The sequence below is a fragment of the Anastrepha obliqua genome, chromosome 4 (assembly GCF_027943255.1).
Source record: "Anastrepha obliqua isolate idAnaObli1 chromosome 4, idAnaObli1_1.0, whole genome shotgun sequence".
NCBI lineage: Eukaryota > Metazoa > Arthropoda > Insecta > Diptera > Tephritidae > Anastrepha > Anastrepha obliqua.
The window spans coordinates 68,206,985-68,231,938 of NC_072895.1; the positions used below are offsets into that span (position 1 = coordinate 68,206,985).

The following is a 24,954-nucleotide window of genomic DNA, read 5'->3' on the forward strand; positions in this document are numbered from 1 at the left end:
CTATATTAAATTTTATAATAAGTAATAAGAAGACAAAACGTTTATGGACACACGCTTTATTCTATAAAATTAATCCATAATGAATAATATTTAACAAAAATCTTCTTAGAATTGTGTTTACAGATCTGTTTTCTTTGTCGGCATCCATTTCATTTAGTTTTTATTTTGATGTTTCTCCTTACATTTGTAATAATAATTATCGATAACACAGAAAACACAGGGTTGTATGTCAATAAGTATCGTTATTATCTAGAATTATTTCATAATCTCATATTTTGGGAAAGAAATTTTGTATGGGAAATCGCGCCTTTTAATTACGGATTTTGAGTGGAGCGTGAAAAAGTGGATCATCTACTTATACCTATGTGATCATATTATTATATTCAATTTATCGAAAATTCACCATGAAATATATAACTAATTTACGATATTTACCAATTTGCGACTTTCACCATTAATGTCAACTTCCGTTCCACCGAAGACGCAACCCTTATTTCATTCCTAAATATGCAACTCCCTGTACCTGCTTTTTATAAAATTGACAATCAGATGTCGCCATAACACAATTTTTGACAGCTGTCGCTGCAATGCTGGGCCTGTTTACTGCTTTCATTTAATCAACAAGTCTGTCAATAAACTGTCAGATTTCGTTAGTTTTTCTCTGTTGTGTTTTGGTTGTTGTCCTATTTTACGCTGACGCTCAGCGTCGCGAAAAAGTGCAAAATTACTAGCAAATAAAACGATTAATTAGTGATACAAAGGCAGCGAAAACTTTAAAGTGTCGCCTACTAATTTCTCGAATCGAATTCCCCAAGTGCATTACTGCCTATCAGCAGCCTGTCTTACAGTCAACGGTGGTTACTAACCAGTGTCCCTATTGACATTTGTGCTGTTTTCTTATTCATTGATCTCCCCACTTCCCCTCCAAAGAAACGTTATTGGTGCCAGGTGAGTCAATAACAATTGCAAAATGTGTGTTTAGTAATTGAATTGGTAAAATTAGTTGGATAATTTTCCCTTGCCTTGAAAGCTCTTCGACGACTGAGCGGCAACCGCTTTTGTGAATAATTACCAATTCGCTCCACTAGTTATTTTGATAAGATCGCGCATTAATTGCAAGGCATGCAAACCTTTCTTATAAGTTTAACAGATTTCTTCCAAATACATATTGTTTCTTCAGCATTTTTCTCAAATGAATTTAGAAAACATAATAACTATCTTACTGCTATTCTAACAGCATTATACCTCCCCCAACAATTTAGAGGAGTGCTTGGGGGGCTCTTATCCTTAATCGGATAATAACCATGAACATTACGGTTGTTCTGACTGCAATGTCATAGGAGCGGCTATAAAATCCTGCAATTCAAAATATAATTAGAGAGAAAAATTGTTCCACAATAAGTCAGATTAACGATTATTAATGAGTTCCAACAAAAGTTACAGCGAATTGTTTTTTCTAAATGTGCAAGTTTTTGGACTTGTTCGTGTTATAGCCATTATCACAGCTTGCCTAATTCTATTAACCTATTGCATGTTTCTGATCTATGCCATTTGCCGATGGGTCCAAGAGACGTAATGTTTCAAGCGAAATGGTCCTAAAGAGGTGAAATGAGTGAGTGTTACGAGCTAAATGAGTAAATATGATAGTTTCTTACTTTTTTGTCAGGACATTCATACATACATACATACAGCGGTAAAAAAAATAGTCGACATAAGTAATAAAGTTTATTATTTTGTCAATAAAAAACAGTTAAATGTTAAACGTAACAAAAGGAATGAACACAAAGTTTTATTAAGGAACCAAAATGTAATATTCAATACAGAAAATGAGATTTCAAAACAAAAATGTAAAAAAATGCATGACTTAAAAACTAAATAACAAGAAGCAAGCAAAAAAAGTATTCGACATTGGTAATATTTTTAAAATGTATTAATGATACTACAACGCGAGTAGCGAGTTGCTTTCCCTTGTCGGTGTATGACCTCTCTCAAACGATCTGGCATAGATTTGACCAATGTTTGGGTATATTCTGGGTCAATTTGGCTCCATTCCTCCTGCAGGATGACTTTCTTGTTTGCGAACTTGCGATTTTGGATTTTTTTTTCCAAATGACTCCAAAGGTGTTCAATTGGGTTAAGATCTGGGGAAGATCGCGACGTTTTAATTATTTTTGGACAATTATAGAGCAGCCAAAGCTTTGTATTAATCGCGCTATGTTTGGGGTCATTGTCCTGATAGAATTTAAATCCATTTGACAAACCCAATTTTTCTGCGTTTGGCTGTAAATTTTGCTTTAGGAGATCAATATATTTTCGGTGGTCCATGATGCCATCAATAAATGCTAAATCATTATAAAAACCCAAAGAGAGTTTTTAGCAACTTCAAACTTGCATTTTTCTATAACAAAATTTAATAAGCTGTAAGACTACATACAAACATTTTTTTAGAAATTCTAAATAAAGATTGTGGAATCGGGATGAAAAGTTTGTAGAAATTTTTAAACTTTTGCATACAATTTGAAAATTGGATTTATATGGTTATTGTTATACAATGAGCTGTAATTTTATACAAAAATAATGGAAAAAAATAGTCTAAATATTGGTGTGCTATCTTTTTGACGCGGGGTGTAGATAGGAAGTGGTGTCACTTCCAGATACACCGTTGTTAAAAAAAATCTTTGTAAACTTTCAAAATTGTTTCAAAACAAAATTTAATCTTTTAGCGTCAGCTGTCAGTTTTTGCCTTATTTAGCGGCTCGTCTTCCGATAAACTTTTTTCACAAATTAACTGGCAGATGTTGGATAATGAAAATGAATTTGATTTTGATTTTTCTCTCTTAAGGACTTCGTGGTTAGGATTGCCTTTATATCTCTTTTATGCGTTTCGTAACAATTTACATGCATCGAAATTAAAAGTTTGTATGTTTCCAATTTCAAATGTTTGAATTTCAAATGCTTCCAACAATAAAATGTGCCAAACTGAATAGTTAGCCGTACTCATTGTACAATAATTCAAGTAAAAAAAAACTCGTATTCTTCCAATTTTTTACAGACACCCTTTGTGTGAGTTTGCAGGCAGTCAAGTGTAAGATAGTGTGAATGCGTATTGCTTGAACAATAGAATATCGACACACAAAAAAAAACATACATACATATTTCTTAGATTTTGTATGCTTTTTATTGAGAAATATCTGATTTTTTAGGTCCTTTTTTAGACTTTTTGATATTTTTGTTACACCAATGTTACATAAAAGAAGGTTTTGGTAATCTCAGCTGGAGGCATTTTTTGATAACCAGAAAGTGTTTTTGCTTATGGATATGTACAATGTCCGTAACCATGATTTAATGATAAAAGGTTTGCTCAATAAGCAGCTTTCTCGTTCTCTCTTGACAAATTGGCTCCCTTAGCAAGACACTGGGTTGCTGGCTCTAAAAATTTTGAGTAAAAGTGGAGGAAAAGTAAAATTTGTAGAAATGGTTTGCTTACGAGCAACAAATAGCTAAAGAGTTTTCATCGGTATATTCAGGACTATGGTAGTACGACATGAAATACATACCGCTTAAGTCAGGACACGATAGAGTAATTGAGGCAATCCGAGATCGATGAGTGGAGAATTTACAAAGATTTATTTCTTATGATGTGCTAATTTAGACAGAGTTCATGGTTTGCAAAAAGCTAAAATTTCTTAAAGTGTTACAACAGGGAGAATAATTGGATAGTCCCGACGCGATCGAGAACATTTCAGACCTCATTATAAAAAAGTTGGGATTGACGGAACTTGTTTCCACCATCCCATGGATGGATGAAGTGTCCAGAGGAGGCTTAGCAAAGCACAGTACCAGCATGAAAAAGCTCCACATAAAACTGTAGGTCCTTCCATTTATGGAATAATATGAAGACGCGCGTTACAAATAGGAGGAGAATCTCTGCCAAACACTTAACAGAATTATACAATACGTGCAAAAAAGTTTCATATTGGCGAAACTTCGCGATCGGTTTTAAATTTAAAAATTAGTTAAAAAAATTAAATATTGTATTACGTGAAATAATTTCTTGATTTAATATTAGACTTGGCGTATATTAGGCTAATAACTTCTATTTGTGCCATTATTTACATTTAAATATCAGTTAAAATTTATTTTTTAAACCGTTCGCAGTTTCTTTCCATTTAAGTAAGAAAATACGTTTTTGCTACCATATTTACCAAAAAGGATTAAATATTTTCCATTTTATTCACCTTCTTAAATACAACCTTTTGTAAGGGAGTGTCGAAAATCGAATGGCACTAGTGAGCAAACCTTTAATAATTGAATCACAGTCCGAAACAACCAATGTAACATGCAAACTGATGAAGCTGAGTGGCTTGGCCTAAGTGACATATTAGTGGAGAATTTAATAAACTTCCGCTCTGCTTTTGAAGGAACCCACGTTATACAACGAGCTAGCATTTGGCAATGAACTAAAATAGGGAGAAGAATTGGATATTCTTCTCGAGGATGCGACGTAATAAATTACAGGCTTTATTATAAAAAATCTGGGATTAACGGAACATGTTTCCGATATTTCCAAAAGTTTTCAAAGTCAAGAAGCTTTTTCGAAAACAATAATGTAATTATTTTACATAAAAAAATTAAAAAAAGTATATTACTGTGGGCAAAAAGTAAAGTGAATTTGGTTGTAAAATAAAAAATCTTTATTTATTCTTGTAAATCAATTTCATCCCCTTCAAAATAATCCCCTCTCGATAAAATACACTTATGCCAACGATTTTTCCAATCCCCGAAATATGCCAAATAGTCCATTTCCGGTATAGCCATCAACACCTTCTTCGATTCAGCTTTTATCTCTTCAATCGACTCGAAACGCGTTCCCCGGAGTGGTCTCTTGAGTTTTGGGAATAGCCAGAAGTCACACGGAGCCAAATCAGCCGAATACGGTGGTTGCGGAACGATATGCGTGGAATTTTTGGCGAAATGGTCACGAAGAACGAGTGCAGTGTGAGACGGTGCATTATCGTGATGCAAAAACCAAGAGTTGTTGGCCCATAATTCTGGTCTTTTTAGACAAATTGCTTCACGTAAACGACGCATAATGCTCAAATAATATTCCTTATTAACAGTTTGGCCAGGTGGAAGGAATTCATAGTGCACCACACCACGAAAATCGAAAAAAAACTGTCATCAGGACCTTTATTTTTGAACGACTTTGACGTGCTCTTTTCGGTCTGGCCTCGCCTTTAGCACGATATTCGCTTGATTGGTCGGTTGTTTCAGAGTCGTAAGCATAAATCCAAGTCTCATCTCCGTTATGATGCATTTGAGCTTGTCCTGATAGTCTGAAAGCATGGTTTCACACACATCAACGCGACGACTTTTTTCCAAGAAATTGAGAGTTTTCGGTACCAAACGAGATTTGACTTTTCGTAGGTCCAAATGGTCTTTCAAAATGGTTTTCACAGATCCTTCTGATATTCCGATCATATCAGTAAGGTCTTTAACAGTCAACCGACGATTTTTGAGCACTAACTCCTTCACTTTATTGACGTGTTGGTCATCTGTTGATGTCGATGGTCGTCCGGAGCGCTCCAAGTCATCAACACGTTCTCGACCCTTTTTGAAGTCTTTGTACCACTTATAAACATTTTTCTGGACCAAGGTCGAATCACCAAATGCCTTCTGCAACATGCTAAACGTTTCCGCAGCCGAAATTTCATTCCGCAAACAAAATTTGATGGCACTTCTCTGCTCAATCAAATCAGACATTGTAAAAATCGAAAAATGCACTCTTGGTCGTTTGGTAAACGCAACCGTAAATATATTACTGATAATGACATTCACATGAAAGTTAGCCCTGATTTTATTAGTGTGGAAAGGATTTAATTTTTTCCACTTTTTTAACTCTTCTTCCATGCAACCTTTTGTAAAGAAGTGTCAAAACTCTAATGGCACAAGTGAGCAAAACTTTAATAATTGACAAAAACAAATATGTAGTTGTAAATACATGATCGAAATTTAAAAATTTTGAAATAAAAATTTACAACGTCTCAACAGTTTTGAAATAAACACATTTTTTAGACTTAAGTAAGTTGTGGTTTTTGTTATTTTTTTCTTATTTTTGTTTTTGTTTGAGACATTTTCTTATAGACAGATGTACGGGCGGATAGCCAAACATACATATGTTGCCCATAACCAGCAATATACCAATTTCCTTATAACAAACCCCATACAATCGTTATAATACCCTGGATCACTAGCTCTCGTAGGTATAAAAAGAATATCTCAACATTTTCCAGTTATAAGTTCTATGCATTTTTCATAATGAGTTTAGTTTCTCTTTTTTTTTGTCAAACTGAAATTAACCAAAAAATTGTATGCTTGCGTATGCAGGTTGCACATTCGTTAATTAAAATGCCATAATTCTCCGAGTTGTTAAATGGCACACTACATTAACACGAATTAACTACATCACATTTTTCTTGCCTTAATCGAATCAAATTCTAAGCCAACATCCAACTCGGCGGCAGTCAAAAGTGCTAGTTGACCTGCCAGAGTCGATTCGAAGATTGTAACTATGCAACAACAAAAGCAACTGCATTTGGTAATTGAAATTTGTACATCCATGGTAAGTGCCGTTGGTATGTTTGTAATGCAATCGTGTGTATAGCACATTAAAGTCAAAGCGTCCCTGCAGTAAATTTAGCCAGTATTGGATTAGCGTAGCACTATTTCCTTACGAAACGGTACTACATAGTTCTCGTTTTAACGTTGTTGTTGTTACGTTTAGTGTTGTTATAATAGCTCAAAGTATTTTCTATAAACTTTTGACGAGTGCTGTTGAGGTGGCGGATATACGTTCGGATCGATCTAGCAACGTAGAACCGACTAGAAATTAAGTTACTCTAATACTGCAGTGTTGTTGTTGTTGTAGTAGTTCACTAGGCGGTGTAATCATCGGTCATCATCGTCTAACTCATCTAACGGTATGCCCAGGAAACGTGCTGTTTCGACAGGTTAGGTCCAGAGGAAGAGGGGTGTTAGGTGAGTGGGCATGTGAATAGCTGATTAGTGTCGTGCGGTGTGCTTTCACATGCCGGGCATATATTGAAGATAATGGGGGCTATTCTGCATAAGTAGGAGTTTAACCTACTATAATTTCCAGAACGTAATTGAGCCAAGGTTATGTGAGTCTTGCGATGCACGGGAGCACTTCGTCCGCAATGGATGGTAACTTGACTTCGACAGCAGCATTCGGGGGTCGGGATTTAAGGAAGGTGGTAGGAGTCTCCCGATGAAGGTCGTTTTATATCTGTTTGGTACTTGTTGCTACTTTTGTTGTAGCAACATAAATATTCCGCATGCATATATAATATATGGGGAATGCTGCTGAAGTGATAATCCTTGTCTGAATACAAATCGGTTTCGGTTACGTAGACTGTCGTGGTTCTCGTCGCTCTAGCAAACGTCTACAAGGGGCACAAATTTCTTGCTGAGCATTTTGCTGCTTGAGCGGGAGCATGGAAGCCTCGCTGTGAAGATGTTGCAGGGGAGACACCAGGAGGCATCCCGTGGCTGTCTTGATAGCAGTATTTTTACAGGTCTGGAGCATTGTCCACTGCGAATCTCTAGTACCAGGCGATCAGACGGACGCAGTGTAATTTAGCACCGGCTGCAATCATAACAGCAGATAGAGTATAAAATTCACATATTCAGAAGAATCTACGTTTCAATATTCGAACAAGCAGACATTACATTTATCATATTACTAAATGTTGCCGTGTTTTTCACTAGGCATAACACAAACGGCTTCGTTCAGCCACCCAGCGATATATCCGTTTTCCCTTCTCAATTCACATATTATGTCAGAATGCAAAGAAGTCGGCAACATATTATGGTTCTTTGGGAGTATTTAGGGAACACGGAAACAAATGGCTTGCTTGTTTCTAACTCTGATCCTTAGTACCTGGAAGCCAATTAGCTGTTTGATTTGGTGCAAAATTATTTCTTCTTATGTAACTACCGTAACCGACTTGACTATAAAAACTATTTTTCGGAATGCCTCGACCTTAGCCTAGTTTCCCCAAAAAACCTGACATGTCGGGAATTTAGGTTATGGTTAAAAATTTGCAAAATTAGTCACTTTTCGCTTGAACAAATGGGCTCAAGAACGCGCATTCCTTCCGAAAAATCATCTTCTCAGATGAAGCTAATTTTCACCTTGAACGGTTTATTAACAAATAGAATTGTCGCACTTAGAGGACGGAATGACGGAAACCAACGCATCCACAACGACGCACTTCGGGTGAGAATTTTAGTCGAGCGGCATAATTGGATTTTTTTTTTTCGAAACTGAGCAAGAAGATGCCATTAAAGTCAATGGCAAGGGTCAGCGTATCATGTAAACCGATGTTTTATTTGCCGAAATTTGAAGAGACTGGCATAAATTAGTTCGTACTATCTTCGAAAAACCAGCCGAAACGGTTATATCAAAGAGCCGGCTAAAAGATGCGCAGTTGTTTGAATGCAAATGGGGTTCCATATATCAAAGTTTACCCTTTCCAATAAAAAAATCCAATCATGCAACTCTTTTCAGGAATTTAGAATTAGATTCTAAACGCTGGATGCTGTATATAATCAAAATATGTGTTTGTTATGCAGGCACCGGGACTTTTATAACATTTAAATAAAAGTCTTTAGAAAAAAGTTATATTTGCACTTTTGTTTTATTCGATATAACTTCTGGAGGTCCAGAGCAATCGATTGATACTAAAGGTGCTTTATTATTAGAGAAGTACTTATTTTGTCCAAAAAATATTAGGTCAAGTTTAACTGCTCTAATAGGACTAGAAAAATAATGCTGCGGATTTTTCAGTTATTTTTGGACTTTTTCCAGAAAGTCCGAAAAATAAAGGGGTCAAAAATTCTTATAGGAAGTACTGAGGATCAAAAGAAGATCAATAACTTTTATCTAAGGCAAAATTTTCACCGGGGTTTTTTGTTTAACCTCCAAAAAAAAACTTAAATTACGTCCCCGAATAATTGAATTCGTAAAACCTTGGCTCTTAAATTTTTTGCATTTTCTCTTTACTTTTCATAGTTACTTTTAGTATGCATCAATTGTGGACTAGTTCAGAAGCAGTCATGAATTGCATAGTACAGCATTAGCACTTCAAAAGATCTTTCACAGTTGTTTTACTACAGGGATGATTCAAGCAAACACAAAATCACATAGCTGCCTCTTGGTGGCAACCATTAATAACCAGAGAAGTGCCGAAGTCCACAGAAAACTGCTGAACTCCTTCACTGCTCTATTCATGTCGATTTGTTTGTTCGCATTTGGCGCGCTTTTAATTGCTGACCATTTCTACGCATTCAACAGTTAAAATAACAAATCCACATACGCACACATACATACATATGTATGAGGCGTACATATAATTTTACACATTGCACAACTTCTAACTGCGTTAATTTAATAATTTAATAAAAAATTATCATCAACGCCATCATTGCGGCAAGCAGTAATGCATCTTGTTAGGGTGTCAACAATGTCCGCGGGTCATGTATACATGCATGTGTGTGTTTATGGCAGCACTACTCTTTATTTTGAACCTCGAGAAAACTTTTCTAATTGCTTAGAATGTGGCTGCACATTTTTTTTTTTTTTGTTTTGCGGTCAAATGCACTCGGCACAGTAGAAATTTGTTCTAATTCGTTGTATGCGAAGTGACAGCATGCAACAGCAAATATTAGAAGGGCTCACAATTAGTGCTCATCTATTTGCCATAATGCTACCTCACCCTTACATACACATAAACGCATACATACATAAATGAATATATATGAGTTTTGGTTGATTTGATGCATTTGACCGCAAATTATATGGATCTGGTTGACTGCCTGTCATGTCAATTATAAATATTCCATTGTTAGTGTGATTAATTGCATGTTAATGCTCATTGAATTGCCAATTACACTATATGAGCATGTGTGTGTATTTGATAAAGTGCGTTGTCAAAAAAATATCAATTGACCATTCAAAATGCCTTCATTGAAACTTTTGGTTGTCTGATTTGTTTTTCAATATTTGCAGATTAATGTTTTACCTAGAGCATCAATTTCTTCCGCTGTTTACACTATTAGAAAGTTATAGTTTATCAAATTCTGCGCTGCAATGCTATACATTTTGTATTAAGGTGTCGGCCTTACAAATACAAAATAATCCAGTTGTATCTTTCAAAAAACCGAATTTTTAGTTTTAAATTTTCTTAAAGCAAATGTTTTCAGAACTATGTTTACAAATTTGTAATTCGATTCAATGAAAATTGAATGAGATGCACATGTTTTCCCAAGCTGGTTCAACCGTGACTTATAACTTACGAGTATACATTTTTCTACATTTTAAACTTTTTTCATTTGAAGCTCCTTTTGTATAATAAATTTGTTCAATATTTAGTTTTTCATGAAAACAAAACTCTTATTTTGCGATCCAATGTGGCTGTCCCAATTAATAAATTTTTAGCGTCAGAGCAAGAGATATCAGGAATTAATGCATCTCGCTTCTAGCGGAATGTATAAAATGGATTTTCAAAGATATTTGACTACCCATGTTCCTCTCTGATCTTGCAATGGAGCGATTCCATGTCATCGTCCCTTTGGGGATGACTTGATGAAATTCTCCAGCCTAGATCCCTTTTCTCTCCTCCGCTACATCAACAGCACTGGATGGCTGTAGACGGTCTTATCTCCTCCCTTAATCCTTTCACAGGTAGTGGTCCACTTTATGGTATCAAAACGGCACGTAAGTGCTACTTGTAGCGTACCTGGGGTACTCTGCCATCTTACCTACCTTACCTACCTAAACACTTGAAATATCTCTTCCAATAAATGAACACCTAACAAAATTAAAAAGAATTAGTAAGATTACAGATCTCACGTTTTTTCTCGAAAAAAAAACAAACGGGAAATTAAAGAAAAATCTACAGTCTGCGAACACGCCAACGACGACTTTATTGAAAGGATTTTGTATGCTATTAGTCAAAAAAATTTAAAAACAAAAAATGTTTTATTTATTTTATTTCAAAATTTAAAAAATATTGTAAAACTGTTTTTAAATTGATATTCGGTATTTTCGTTATCCCTTTCATTGTGACTGCTTTTATCGGCATTAGAAATTTTCAATTTTTTGAATGGTTGAACTCAGATTTCAGATGTATAGATTTAGGTTTCTCGGAACATAGCCTAAGAAATAAAGAGATAAAACCAAAGAAATGTCATATTTTGTTATTTTGAAGCTAGCAAACTTTATAACGCTCAACGCGTAATGTTTTTTCCATTTACTTTCAACAATTTTTTTCCTTTGAGCTCCATAACAGTTGACGCAATTTTGGCCGATGGGGCGTGAGCAGTGAAAAATTTTCCCGAATACGTTTGGTTTTTTTTCTTCGCACTCGAGCCTGTGATGTCTTAGTACGCAGTTTTTGCAAAAATTCCCTTATTCTTGAATTCATTGAATTTTCTGGACAATTCGCGCAAGCCATCGATAAAACGTTCGAATAATGTCTTAAACAACTCAGCACTTACCGCGTGCCAATTATTTATTTATTTATTTATTTATTATTAAAGTCCAACATACAACCACTGGTTAATTTTACAATGATTGACCTTAAGAATAGTTTACATAATTAAATCTTAGATTAAAATCAAAATTAAAGTTAAAATTACAGCTAGAAGTTGAAGTTGGAGAAGGTATTAAAAAAGGAAAGTAAGGTAAAAATAGTAGTAGTAGGAGTAAGGATTAATTGGAATAGATTAAAATAATGTGAAACCATTTGAGTACATTCAGCAATTTTCGGCAAGGTAGCGAAGCAATTTATGTTTGAAGCATGAGCTTTCTTTTATACGTTTAAAACGGGACCTGGACGCAGGCACCTAGGTATAGTCCTTTGTAATGAGGAAGGTGGAAGGCCACTCTGAAGGAATGAGTTGGCGGTTCCAGAGTGGGCGACGGTTCCAAACGAGGGGTAGTTTTTTAGACTCCGGACATACCATTGCTGCGACGGCAGCTTTGATGATGCATTAGGCATTTTCCACCCCCTTACCGCAAAAAAATAAAGGAATACTCGATGCATTTGCGGCAATCTTCCGATTTACCCACACAAATACCGATCATGTTTCGAATGTGTGCAAATTTAATTGGTTCTTTATATTGGATAAAATTTAATCTCTTGTCTACATTCTTGTTAAATTTTCTGCTTGTATTGTCTTTATCAATAACAAGGACGGGCTCATTCTTTTTTCAAATCTGCCAAAAAACCATTTACAATATCGAAATCAGAATCTTCACTTTATGGCTTTATTACATACCTTCTGCTCAAATATGAACGAGACGGTATCAATAAAACGGTCCGCGGATGACATATGGCAAAAATAAATTTTTCGTTTTTTGGTAGGACTGTTATAAGCTTACATGGCAAATTTCAGCGTCATATGTCACATAGTTTGTTTTCTGTGCTACTGTAAACAAGTCAAGCTCGAGTGTGTTCTTCGAATTTAACGATGGAAATTCAAGTTGAACAAAGAATTTGTTTGAAATTTTGTTATTCCAACAAAATTTCGGCTTCAGACGCCTTAAAAATGTTGCAGACAACCTATGGGGACTCTGCTCTATCGCGTGCACGTGTTTTCCAGTGATACAAATCGTTCAAAGAGGGTCGTACATCAACCCAAAAAACCACGCCAAAGTCGCTCAAAAATTAAGGTTATGCTGACTGTTTTTTCGATTACGAAGGTGTGGTGCACTCGGAGTTCCTTCCGCAAGGCCGATCGGTTAACGCTGAATATTATTTAGACGTTTTAAAGCGTTTGCGCGAGAAAATTCGTCTTAAAAGGAAGGAATTGTGGGACAACAAGTCATGGTTCTTGCATCACGATAATGCACCAGCTCACACATCACGTCTTGTTCGCGATTATGTGAACAAAAATAATGTTAATATCGTTCCGCAAGCACCGTATTCGCCTGATATGGCTCCATGTGACTTTTTCCTGTTTCCCAAGCTCAAGTTGCCGCTCCGTGGAAAACATTTTGAGACATTTGAAGTCATAAAAGAGAATTCGAAGAACACACTCGAGCTTGACTTGTTTACAGTAGCACAGAAAACAAACTATGTGACATATGACGCTGAAATTTGCCATGTAAGCTTATAACAGTCCTACCAAAAAACAAAAAAATTATTTTTGCCATATGTCATCCGCGGACCGTTTTATTGATACCGTCTCGTTCATATTTGAGTAGAAGGTATTTGTTATTGTTATTAACTTCACAGGGTTCTCCATCTTCACCTTCCGAAGAACTATCGACGGCTTTTTTTAAACTATCTCTGACTTCTCTCGTAGCCATTGCCTTCGTACTATGTAACATATAAATGCACACATTATTTTTTAATGGCTACAAGTCTTTATAATCTTTTTTACAATTTCACGATATTTTTATATATCGCTCGGCATTTTGCCCTTTTATTGATACTAATTGCTTTCCTTATTTCTCTACATTTTTTGGCACGCTCAGCAGCCGATAAAGCACATGCAGATTTTCCAAATTTTCCAGTATAGGTTTCCATATTAAATAATCTTATAGATAGAATTTTCGCAATTATCTAACACACTATAATTATCCAAACTATAAAATAATACATAAAAGTAATGCAAAATCTACACATGTTCTACACATCCTATGTTCAAATCTTCCATTTCTACACCGCGCATTCTAACATCCAAATTCTATACATTCAAAAACTCCGCGTTTTAACTTAAAAATTCTACAAATTTTGAAAATTCCGTGTCATGGTAAAACAAAAAATGGAATTTATATTCGAGGGCGGTTCAATAAGTACCCGTGTTTGATGACAGAGGGCGTGTTCCTCAAGGTAGTTGGTGTTAGTGTCGTGTGCTGCCATCTATCAAAAGACGGCAAAACAAATTTCAGACTGATTGATAGGTTAGTTTGGGTTTGGCAGCTATCAGAGTAAGACGTGTTTCGCGATTTTCGCTAATATGGAAAAAGAGGAGTATCGTTCAGTTATTCGCTTTTTGTTTTTGGATGGAAAAAAATGCGAGGTGATAAAAGCAAAGTTGAAAGCTGTCTATGGGGAGGCTTCGCCATCTATGACCACAGTTAGATATTGGTTCAACGAATTTAAACGTGGGCAAACATCTGTTTTTGATGAGGAGCGACCAGGACGCCCGGTAGACGTGGTTACCGAGTAAATCGCCCAAAAAGTTCATGACATGATTCTCCCTGATCGACGAATGAAAGTGCGCGAAGTAACCTATGGCGTGTCGACCGGAACGACAATTAATATTTTATCACGTTTTTAGTTGGTGATGAAAAAATTGTCGGCCCGATGGGTGTCGCGATTGCACACAAGCAACAACAAGCGGATGCGGCTGTTAATTCGAAGCAGTGTTTGGATCAATTTAAGCGAGATTCGAAGGAATTTTGGCATCGAGTTGTCACTGGTGATGAAACCTGGATTCATCATTACACACCAGACACTAAGCAACAATCAAACCAATGCATTTCTCGCGGTGAATCTGCTCCAAAGAGGGCGAAGACAGGCCCATCACGGTGACGATTTTTTGGGATACGAAATGCGTCAGGCTCACGGATTTTTAGAAAAGGAAGAACTATAACTGGACAATACTACAGTGAATTATTGGACCGCTTTCATAAAAACTGGAAGGAGACACGGCCGCATTCGGCGAAAAAGAAGCAATACATAAAGCAACCAACTAATAAAGGCAAAAAGGCCAGAAAACTAATAGATTACTTCGTTTTTATTATCCCAGTATGGGGCAAAATATTCTTAAAAAAAATATTTTTAAACAAAAAAAGGTATTTTCTATTCAAAATTTTTTCTCATTTTTGAAAAACACGTCAGCATTTTTTTAATTTCTCTTAATACCTGTTCAGACTAGATTCAGTGAGTCCTCAAGTTTCAAACAAATTAATACATTTTCCCTTTTTTAAATAAAAACAAGAAAAATACTTAAACAAAATTACTATTACCTATTGCTAAACGTAAACGTACTTGTATCATCAAAATCGCCGCATTAAAATTAATTTTCCACCAAAAATCTACACTTTTTTCAAAAAAAAATTTTTTTTTAAGCCGCTGAGCAAACCAACTTCCTCCTCTTCAATTACGAAATACCGAATTCCAATAATAGCACAAAATACTAAATTTGAAACAGAGCCGCTAATAAATGCAATAACCCAAAATCATAAAGTAGTGACCGAATGAGGAAAGCAACAGTAACTACATAATGATAGCCGAAAATAATCGTAATTTATCTATAGCCTTCATCCGAGTTATACCCCGCAGGACAAGAGTAATATTTGGTTAAATAAAAATTCTGAGCGTTTTTTCGCTTTTTCCGATAGTGAAATTATTTTTAGGATTGTCCGATTTGCATCAATTATGCTCCGTTCGACAACTTGTGTCTATTTGAAGACTTCGTCCCTATTGTTAAAAAAAAATTCCAACTCATTTTCAAATACCGCTCTTGGTGGTGGCTATTTGCACCATCAACAAATTTCGCAAATGCTTGGAATTGTGATAATCGCTTTTTGTCAGGTCTTCACTATACGGTTGACGCGATAAAACCCCCACCCAAGCTCCTAGTGCTGCTGACGTTACGCTAACGTGGCGGTGTCTTGATGAAACACCACACCCTTCCCATTCACCATTTCTGCAGACTTGTAGTAAATCGTCTGTTTCCATCAGGACAATAGTTGACAGTAGAGATCCGAGTCGAGTGTTTGACCCTACAAGATCAGCTCACAGCAGAGGATTCCATGATTTCCATGAGTTTTTCGGTATTTTACATTATCGACCCATCTGTGCGTGCATCACCCACCTCATGTTATGGCATGGAAGCACCACTTTATTCTGGTATTCGATATCGCGTTGCATGCATAAATAGCATACATTTTTTTGGTCGCCTGCTCCGGCATTTCGTCGCAACCTTAGTGGTACTAAAGATATTATCGAGTTTTATCTTTTTTACCTCCATACTTTGAATACTTTTACACACATTGACTTCACCAACTCATAAAACGGCACCGCCAAATCCCTTTTCTAAATGGCCTTTTAGTATTTACATGCCCGTTGGAATGTACTCATTGTTAGATAGGGCTGATATTGATAGATGAAAACAATCAGAACTTTTACTTCACCCAATACCAAGTAAAAAGTTAAGAATTCTAGATTATTTTTAATCATCAGAAAAAATTCTCAAATAAAGCAGTAAAAAACGGGATTAAGGATTTCGATATATATATATATATATATAATTGGCGCGTACACCCTTTTTGGGTGTTTGGCCGAGCTCCTCCACCTATTTTTGGTGTGCGTCTTGATGTTGTTCCACAAATGGAGAGACCTACAGTTTCAAGCCGACTCCGAACGGCAGATATTTTTATGAGGAGCTTTTTCATGACAGAAATAGACTCGGAGGTTTGCCATTGCCTGTCGAGGGGCGACTGCTTTTAGAAAAATGTTTTTCTTAATTTTGGTGCTTCACTGAGATTCGAACCAACGTTCTCTCTGTGAATTCCGAATGGTAGTCACGCACCAACCCATTCGGCTACAGCGGGCGCCGCTACTCGTATACTACTTTTTAATAGGTCCAGTGCTCTGCCTAATGACTGCCGACGCCTTAGCGCTTAGCTTAGTGATAAGCTGGTCTTTCAAACTCAATAAAATTTCACTCAAGCCTCCTCGCCATCCTTGAAGATAGGGATTTTACTGTCCCAGTTGTAACAGTTGCAAATTAGAGAGATTGTGACTTATTTTCAATAGACAACATTAGTTACATCTCCCAATTTTTTCAATTAAAATATAAATGATATTTGAAACCTATTCCGGAGCCTATAAAATACCTTTCTTCCTGAACAATAAATGGTATACATACTACTTTTGCATGTATGTGCGTATGTACTTCAGCTAAACTTTAATGAATGCTCTCAGCGATTCAATACTTAAATTAGCCGATGCCAGTAAATTTCTCCATTGCTTTTGGGTAAACCTTGCAACCAACCTCCTTCTAGTAGTCAACCAAAGCTGCATTGTTCGGGGTCTGGGCTCATTACGCTGGTCAAGGCAGTTATTCAACTTGCGCACTTATCAGCGAGTGTGCAATGTTTACGCTGCAACCAAAGCACTCATTGCACATTTTCCTCGCTTTTCCAATTTCCTCGAGATCAGTGCCAGTACGCCTGCGCTTCATTATTGTTTGGCTTAGCTGTAGTAGTGTGTTTGTGCTGCATGTTTGCCTCCTCGCTGAAGGTGCGTGAGATATGCATTATTTATCTTTTGGAATTCTTCTCATAGCTGTTGCTCATTTTTCTGCGATCTTTGGCGATCCGCTTTTGCTATTTTAGCCAATTTTCGAATTTTCTGCGCACTAATCAGCAAAACAAAAAGCGGAAAAAACAAGCCTACTGCGATTCAATCTAAGCAGCGATGCACTGCTGAGGACTGTAGTGGCTTCCTCGTAATAGTCAATGGCATAGTGCGCCATGTTGCTCTGAGTGAAATTTTCACTGTTTTTTGAGCATGAATGAATTGTGTGAAACTTATTTCTTTTTTGATGGCACGTTAATTTAAGGAAAGTTTGGGTAATGCTCATTTTATATTTTTGTTTCTATATTAAGTTAACGGAAAATTTTAATTTAATTCATTATATTATCTCTAATTATTATTTTCAGGAATGAATAAATTATGATTCTAGCAAATTTATCATTTTAAGGGGTTAGGCCTTAGTAAAGGCGGAAAGCATAAGCATTTTTTGTGGCTTTTTTTAGCGGAACAATGAAATAAATCAAAATTCTGAAAAAAAATCCGAAAATGTAACAAACTGTATTGTTATTATTAATATTTTTTTAAGCGTTTCTGCAAAGAAGCTCTTTGTTAAAGACCGCGCGACCAGTCCGACTGCATATAAATAAATATAAAAGTACGTAGTATTTTTCCATACATCGTTTGTCCATCGGGAAAATATAATTGTGGATATACAGTAGGCCGGGTCGATTTGTGCGGAGGCAAAAAAATCGCCCATTGCTCTGTGAAAATCATATTCTAGGGATCAAAATAAGAAACTTTGCTGAAGGGACCATACCTCTAAAACGAATTCTGATGTCCCCCAATTTGGGTCGAACTTTTAGTGTCTTTTCTCATGTAAAGGCCCAAAAATGGTGATATTTTGAAATGATTGTATGGGGAACCCCCCAGGGGAGTTCCAGGGGGTGTGCCACTGGCATGGGTGGATCGGCCGTCCAAAGTTAGTGGGGGTCGGTCATACATTTGGACTCGATTGGAGCACTCTAAATGGGTCAAAGTGGGATTTTTCGTTCGACCCAAATTGGGGGACATCAGAATTCGTTTTAGAGGTATGGTTCCTTCGGCAAAGTTTCTTATTTTGATCCCTAGAAATACGAGCAATGAGCGATTTTTAAATCGACCCGCCCTAATATACAGTGATCTGCCTAATCGTCAATCGATCATGAGTTCAAGTTTTGAGTCCAACCGGCTTGAAAAACGTAAAGGCGTGATAAATGATTTTTTGTTGCCGGAAATAGTTGGCATGGACTTGGACGATCTTTGATCTCAGCATGATGACGCTCTATGCCACAATCGATATTTTGTGCTCCAACTTTGATAATCGTATTATCAGCCGTTTTGTCAATGTCAATCAACCACCTCGGAGCTGCAATTTAAGCATATTGTGAAGCCACCCGGTACAGCCAAATGAATGAAATCGTGTTTCACCAATAATGGGGAAACCGAAAAAATTATTTTTTGTTAATTTTTTGAATTATATAAAAATAAGCCAATATTTAGACCACTCTGTACATTTACACACAAAAAAAACACAAGACATATATCATGGTGTTACATAACCTAAAAAATATGGCCGAAAAACGTGTTTTTAGGCGATTTAAAGTAAGATAATTAAAGAAGGAGAATTCAGCCAGTCACCTTCGGAAAATTCTAGTCCGGTTCTTAGTTCTGAAAGTCAGTCAAATCTTCTTCGCCTATAAATTCCGGATAATTTCCTCTGTAAATGATTTATTTTCACCTGAATGTTTTTTTTTAATCCACTAAATGTTCACATAAACACTTTTGCTTTCACCCGCCTGATAAATGGAAATCTTTAATTTAAGCTAATTTAATGCTAATTAAAACCTTTAAACCGAAACCACAGCGATCGATGGCGAACAATTTCCGTGGCTGGAGTGAAGAAAAAACAGAAATAAAATTAAAATAATTCCATTCCAACTCAAGCGCAAGCACGATCTCCGTACATTAAAAGAAACACATACATACTAACAGCAATACACAGGAAGTGGATTCCTCCTTTTACAATCCGCGCGATCGTCCGCTACGATCATTCTCCGTTCTCATTAGGCAATGAGGAAAATTAATGCAACCATTTAGCATAATTACGCTAGTAAACTGTATAAAATAAGGCGCACCATAGAGCAGCTGAAGCTACACAATTTTTCCCTGCACATAACTGTCGCCAAGCCAAACACTCGTTCACTATGCGATCACTGGCGTATTTTTGGTGTGAAAAAATACAGCGAACGGAGTTAAGTAGCAGAATAACCCTTACCGGACATTTGTTGTGCACCGCACGTTCCTGTGCATTGTTGATTTTTGTGCATTCGAGTGCTTGCACTCATTGACACAACCGTAACGATCATGCCAGCTACTTCAGCGGCTACCAAAGGGCCAGCATGCCGGACAGGAGAATGCGCACTCGGCAATTGCCTGCCAATACACTAATACTTTGTAGATATAATATGTGAATGAGATGATACAAGTATATGTAGTATTGTGGTCGTAGTCAAAAGTCCCTTTGGGGGCGCAACCGCAAAAACAAATCAGCAAAGTGAAAAAGCAATTTGCAGTTTTGCACTTTAGCCACTTTAGCAAATAATAAGCAATTACACAGAAGAAATATCCGAAATGATTTGTGCCACCATCGACATCATCAACAAAACTATGTCTACATGCCAATATTGATCGCAGAGGAAGACATGGCGCTATTCATGGGCACTTGGCATCAACCTACGCTCAACCAGCCAGCCAGTCAGCAAATCCAAGACAATCAAATGTGTTCAACCAGGCTGACACCACCGGTCGAATTGATCCTGAACCCATTGCAACTGGTGAAGCTTAAACAATTTGCGGTACGAGCATGGCACCTTGCTGTCATTACATTATGGAGATTTGGTTGTGCCAGGCCGCAAATTGAACCTGAACCTGTTGTACCTATGTATGTACCTTTCTGATATTAATGCTGTTTTTTTTTGCGGTTACCATCGTTTACCTTGTATCCACTGCTGTGTGTGTTTGTTTTGTTGCTATTTGGCTTGCAAAAGGTGGTCAAATTATAATTTTGCGATTTGCACCTCATCGCCGATTTGGATAATTTCCATCTTTTTCTTCCAGTTTTTTCACATTTTTTTCGTTAGTCTCAAAAAATAAAGACAAATAAAAAAAACAGCACTTTGAAATTTATTTGTATTGCATTTTGGCAGTTATTTGCTTATGCAGCATAAATTATTGCGCAGGCGCATATAATCAAAAATTCATTTGACGACTCAAATCGCTTTAATGCTTGTTTGCCTTCTGCCCACAAATAACGTGGATGGCCGGCGATTCTGACACTCAGCTAGTAGTTGAGATTACAAAAAAAAAAAAATCAGAAAAAACTTGTTAGCATAAATGATCGTAGCGAATGCGATGCATAAGCAAAGAGTGGCTTGCCTGCGTTCTTCTACGGGTACGTGGTAAATATATTGTGAAATTTTGTGTGCTGTTTTCGAACTACATATTAAGAACTCAACAGGGGTAAAAAATGTTATACGTGTTTATGATTTTTGAAGCTATACCGTTCCCTAAAGCTCCTGCTTTCAATCGACTGTATATTTGATTATTCTCTTTCGGCAGCTCATCGACCAATAGTAACCAAGTAAAGGGTGATTTTTAAGCTATTATCTTTTTAAACAGTTGGTTTAAACAGCTGACGCACGTTTCGTGTTTTGTTTCACTGTCAAACATCTTCAGTTTGGTCTATAATTTAACCATAAATCGTCTTACAAACGAACAACGCTTACAAATCATTGAATTTTATTATCAAAATGCTTGTTCTGTTAAGAAAGTTTATCGCGCGCTTCTTTCATTTTATGGTCAGTTTAATCGACCCACTAAATCGGATATTCGAACTATTTTGACTAAATTTAGAACCAAATTTACATTATTGGACATCAAACCACCAACACGCTTACGTAGAGTGCGAACTGAAGAAAATATTGCAGCTGTATCGGCCAGTGTTAATGATGACCATCAATTATCGATTCGTCGCCGTTCGCAGCAATTGGGCCCTTGTTACTCAACAACGTGGAAAATTTTGCGAAAGGATGACGGCGAGATCGGTGAACATTCTTTTCACGTTCGGGACCTGTCAATTGGCCACCCAGATCGTGCGATATAACGCCTTTAGATTCTTTTTTGTGGGGCTATGTTAAAGCTCATGTCTATTCAGACCAGCCTGCTTCAATTAACGCATTGGAAGACAACATTAAAGCAGTTATAAGTGAGATACCGGCCGAAACATTAGAAAGAGTATACCAAAATTTGACTAAGCGGATGGACCATTTGAAGCGCAGTCGCGGTCAACATTTGCATGAAATAGTCTTCAAACATTAAATTATATGGCTGTACTATCGATTTAAATAAAAATTTCATGCATTTTTCCGTATTATACGCGTGTTTTTTTGAAAAACTTTCCTATCTCCAATATCCCGAATCAAAATCTCCAGAATCACAGGAGTAACTACAGTCGGTCTAAGAGAATCGTGATCGGCATAACTTAGAAACTATTTAACCAGTTCGATTCTAACAAACTGCATTGTATGGGCTTATAATATTTATAATACGCAATATATTCAATAAAATGTGTAGTCATCCCCATTCACTTCACCTAATGATGGCTTCACCTCTTCGAGTTATATTTGGTGTTAATTTCTGCGCAAGTTGTGGGGACAATCGGTTCCAAATCAGCCGATTTTGCTTTGGTAACTGTTTGAACGTCCTTTGTTTGCTTTCTTTAAGTTTTTACTTAACTATTGCCCAAACATTCTCAATAGGGTTGTCATCAGGCGACTTTGAAGGTCAATCCAACATTACAATCCCATTTTGTTGTTTTCGCTCTACACACCTTGGGCTTCGATCCGTGATTGGTTAGTTCTTTCAAATATCTTCGCAACGGACGGGAAAATTTGGTTTCTATTCATCAAAACTGCATTCTGATTGGCGGTAAACTTAAATAAACAGCCAAATTCTTTTTCGGAGAAGCAGCCCCAAACTTGAACCTCTATTGAATGCTTAACAGTTCGTTGAAGTTGTCGATTATCAGCAGGGCACCAGGGCCGACGTATGTAACTATTCGCCCGAAAGGAAGATTCATCCGTGAATATTACCTTTGCCAAATTCCGTTCTGAATTTGCCTTAGCCCAAGCAAGCATTTTTCAATGTGTGGTAATAAGAGCAGCGACTTTTCAATGTGCTTCAAAATTTGAGGCCTTCTACGCGTTGACATCCGCGAATCGTGTTTTTAGATAGTTTAACACCACTTTCCCTTAAAACTGCTTCAGCTGCACGCAACGATAAGTTCGGCTTTGTCATAAACAAATCAATTATCTTCTGCTCTTGCTTTGGAGAGTTTTTTTTTTACTTGCACCTCGTCAGGGGAAATCGTCAACATTTTTAACTTCGATACATTGTAACGCCCATTTATTTATTAACGTCATTGACTTTAAGTATTTTGCTGCAGATGCACATGCAGATGACATTTTTGAGCCTTTGTGATGTGCGTTCCTATAACGCTGCTTCAAATCGTTTTTCATACGCGGAACTCCTTTTGTAAAAGCAGCGTACGCTTTCTACATTCCAGCTCGCAAATTTCCAAATCTCCAATTTTTTTATGGGCACATAAATTATAGTTTTAATAAAAAGTATTAAACCCACCCTGGACTCTAAAACTTAAAAAGTTTCCATTTGGAGTTTAAACCATAAATTTATGTATAACTTCTGCATTTAGCTTTTATTGATACACAGGGCGTTTTAAGCTTAATTTAATCGGAATGAATTATTTAATTGTAAAGAATAAAACTTGTCATTAAACGCGAAACCCAATTTCATTCAAATAACTCCGTGACTGGCTTTTCCCTAACCCATTCTGTAAACGCAATTTTTCAAAAGATGTTCGCAACTTTCGGTACTTATGTTATCTCATCAAAGGCATTCAAAAGTACCGAAGCACTTCAAAAATGGGTAAAATTTAGGGAAATATAGTTCTGTTAAGAACATAAATAGAGGTGTTTTAGGGCCAATTTTGAAATAAATCAACGAAATATTTCATTGCTGGCAGATACTAAAATTTTCAAATTCGTTGGAAGTCGCGTTCGGATTACGTTTATGCTAATTATCATATTTTTTTGGATTCAGAAAGTTATTATAAGTCTTCGGCCCACTCTTTTTTCTTCAAAAATATACTTATTCTTACAATTTGTAGCACCTGGCTTTCTACTAAATAGCCATTCATTTCCATTAACCACTATATTAAAATTACTGTAGGGTCATTTTGTTCTTCAGAGTATTTGTGCCACTTTTTTGCAACTTTTTAGAATCATATCAAAAATTCTATCTGGAGCGTGGCTTCTTTGTCTGTTCTAATTAAAATTCTAAAAGTAGTTTTGTCTGTGTTGAAATGGCTACAGTTCGCCTTGAACAGCTGTAGTTTGCAGGGTCCACCACAAGGAGATTGCGGGCGCTTTTTCTCCATTTTTATTTTTCTAATTTTTGTAAATATCTTTCAATTTTTTTATTTGCTATTTTTGTATGCATAATTTTATACCTCATTCTCCATAATCCATCTTCACACTCGGAAGAATAATTATAATCTGAATCAGAGTTTTTTGAAACATCTTGAATAAGTTCCTCGACTTATAATTTATAGTGTTAATCAACTTTCTCAAGAACATGGAATGGTTCTTTATAAAAGTCGCTTGAAATTCGAAAAACTAACTTCAGATTCGTAATCAGCGACCTCAAAATCCCGCTTTTGCGATCAAAACCTGATCATCATCATCTTTTGGCACTACAGCTCTTTGTGAGCTTCGGACTGATACACCTGGAGCCTCCATACATCTCGATCACTTGCACCTATTTTGCAATTCCTTATCATAAGTTCATTGATGTACTCCTCTAGCTCGGCAGCCCATCTTGTTTTCGGCCTTCCTCTTGCTCTAGTGTTAAACGTACCGTACATTCTGTTATATGGCCCAGCCATGTTAACCGGGGGCTTTGATGAAATGTTAAACATTGTAAGCTAGTCTAGCTCGTCGTACCACCTTATACACCAACCGCCGTAATCTTAAAATCGGATGGATATTTTTAAAAGTTGGCCGCCATTTCGGATCCATCTTTTACGGTGCATCACCAAAAATAATCTAATGTTTGATTCGCAACTAGAAGCGAACAATTTACATCACAGTTTTGGCTGATTATTAGATTTTTGAAGATTTGGAATGTGTTCAGTATTTTTCAAATTCGTCCCATTTTGTAAATGTCTAACTATAAACTAAATTTTTCACGCATTATCGATACTGTCTTAATTGTTAAACTAAAAAAAATCTACATTTCAAATTCTAGCTAAACCACCCTGTAGTTGTTTTTAACTCTCCTTTTGCCCCTCACTGTATGCTCAAAATTGTACCGCCTCCAGCTATACTGCGCGCTTGCCAAGCTTTACCTGTTCTAACTATTTGATGGAATTCTTTGGCTGCATATGACGAATTAAAAAACTTGTTAAAGTGCGAGGAAT

General features: G+C 36.5%; 1 protein-coding gene across 2 annotated transcripts in view; it reads left to right on the forward strand.

Moving 5' to 3' along the window:
• The first annotated feature begins 641 nt into the window (after window positions 1–641).
• Window positions 642–24,954, forward strand: part of LOC129243825 (protein N-terminal asparagine amidohydrolase) — a 163,028-nt gene continuing 138,715 nt past the window's right edge. For both annotated transcript variants that reach the window (XM_054881154.1, XM_054881157.1), the window contains exon 1: window positions 642–948. The gene's annotated coding sequence lies outside the window, so the exon portion shown is untranslated. The remainder of the gene's footprint in view (window positions 949–24,954) is intronic.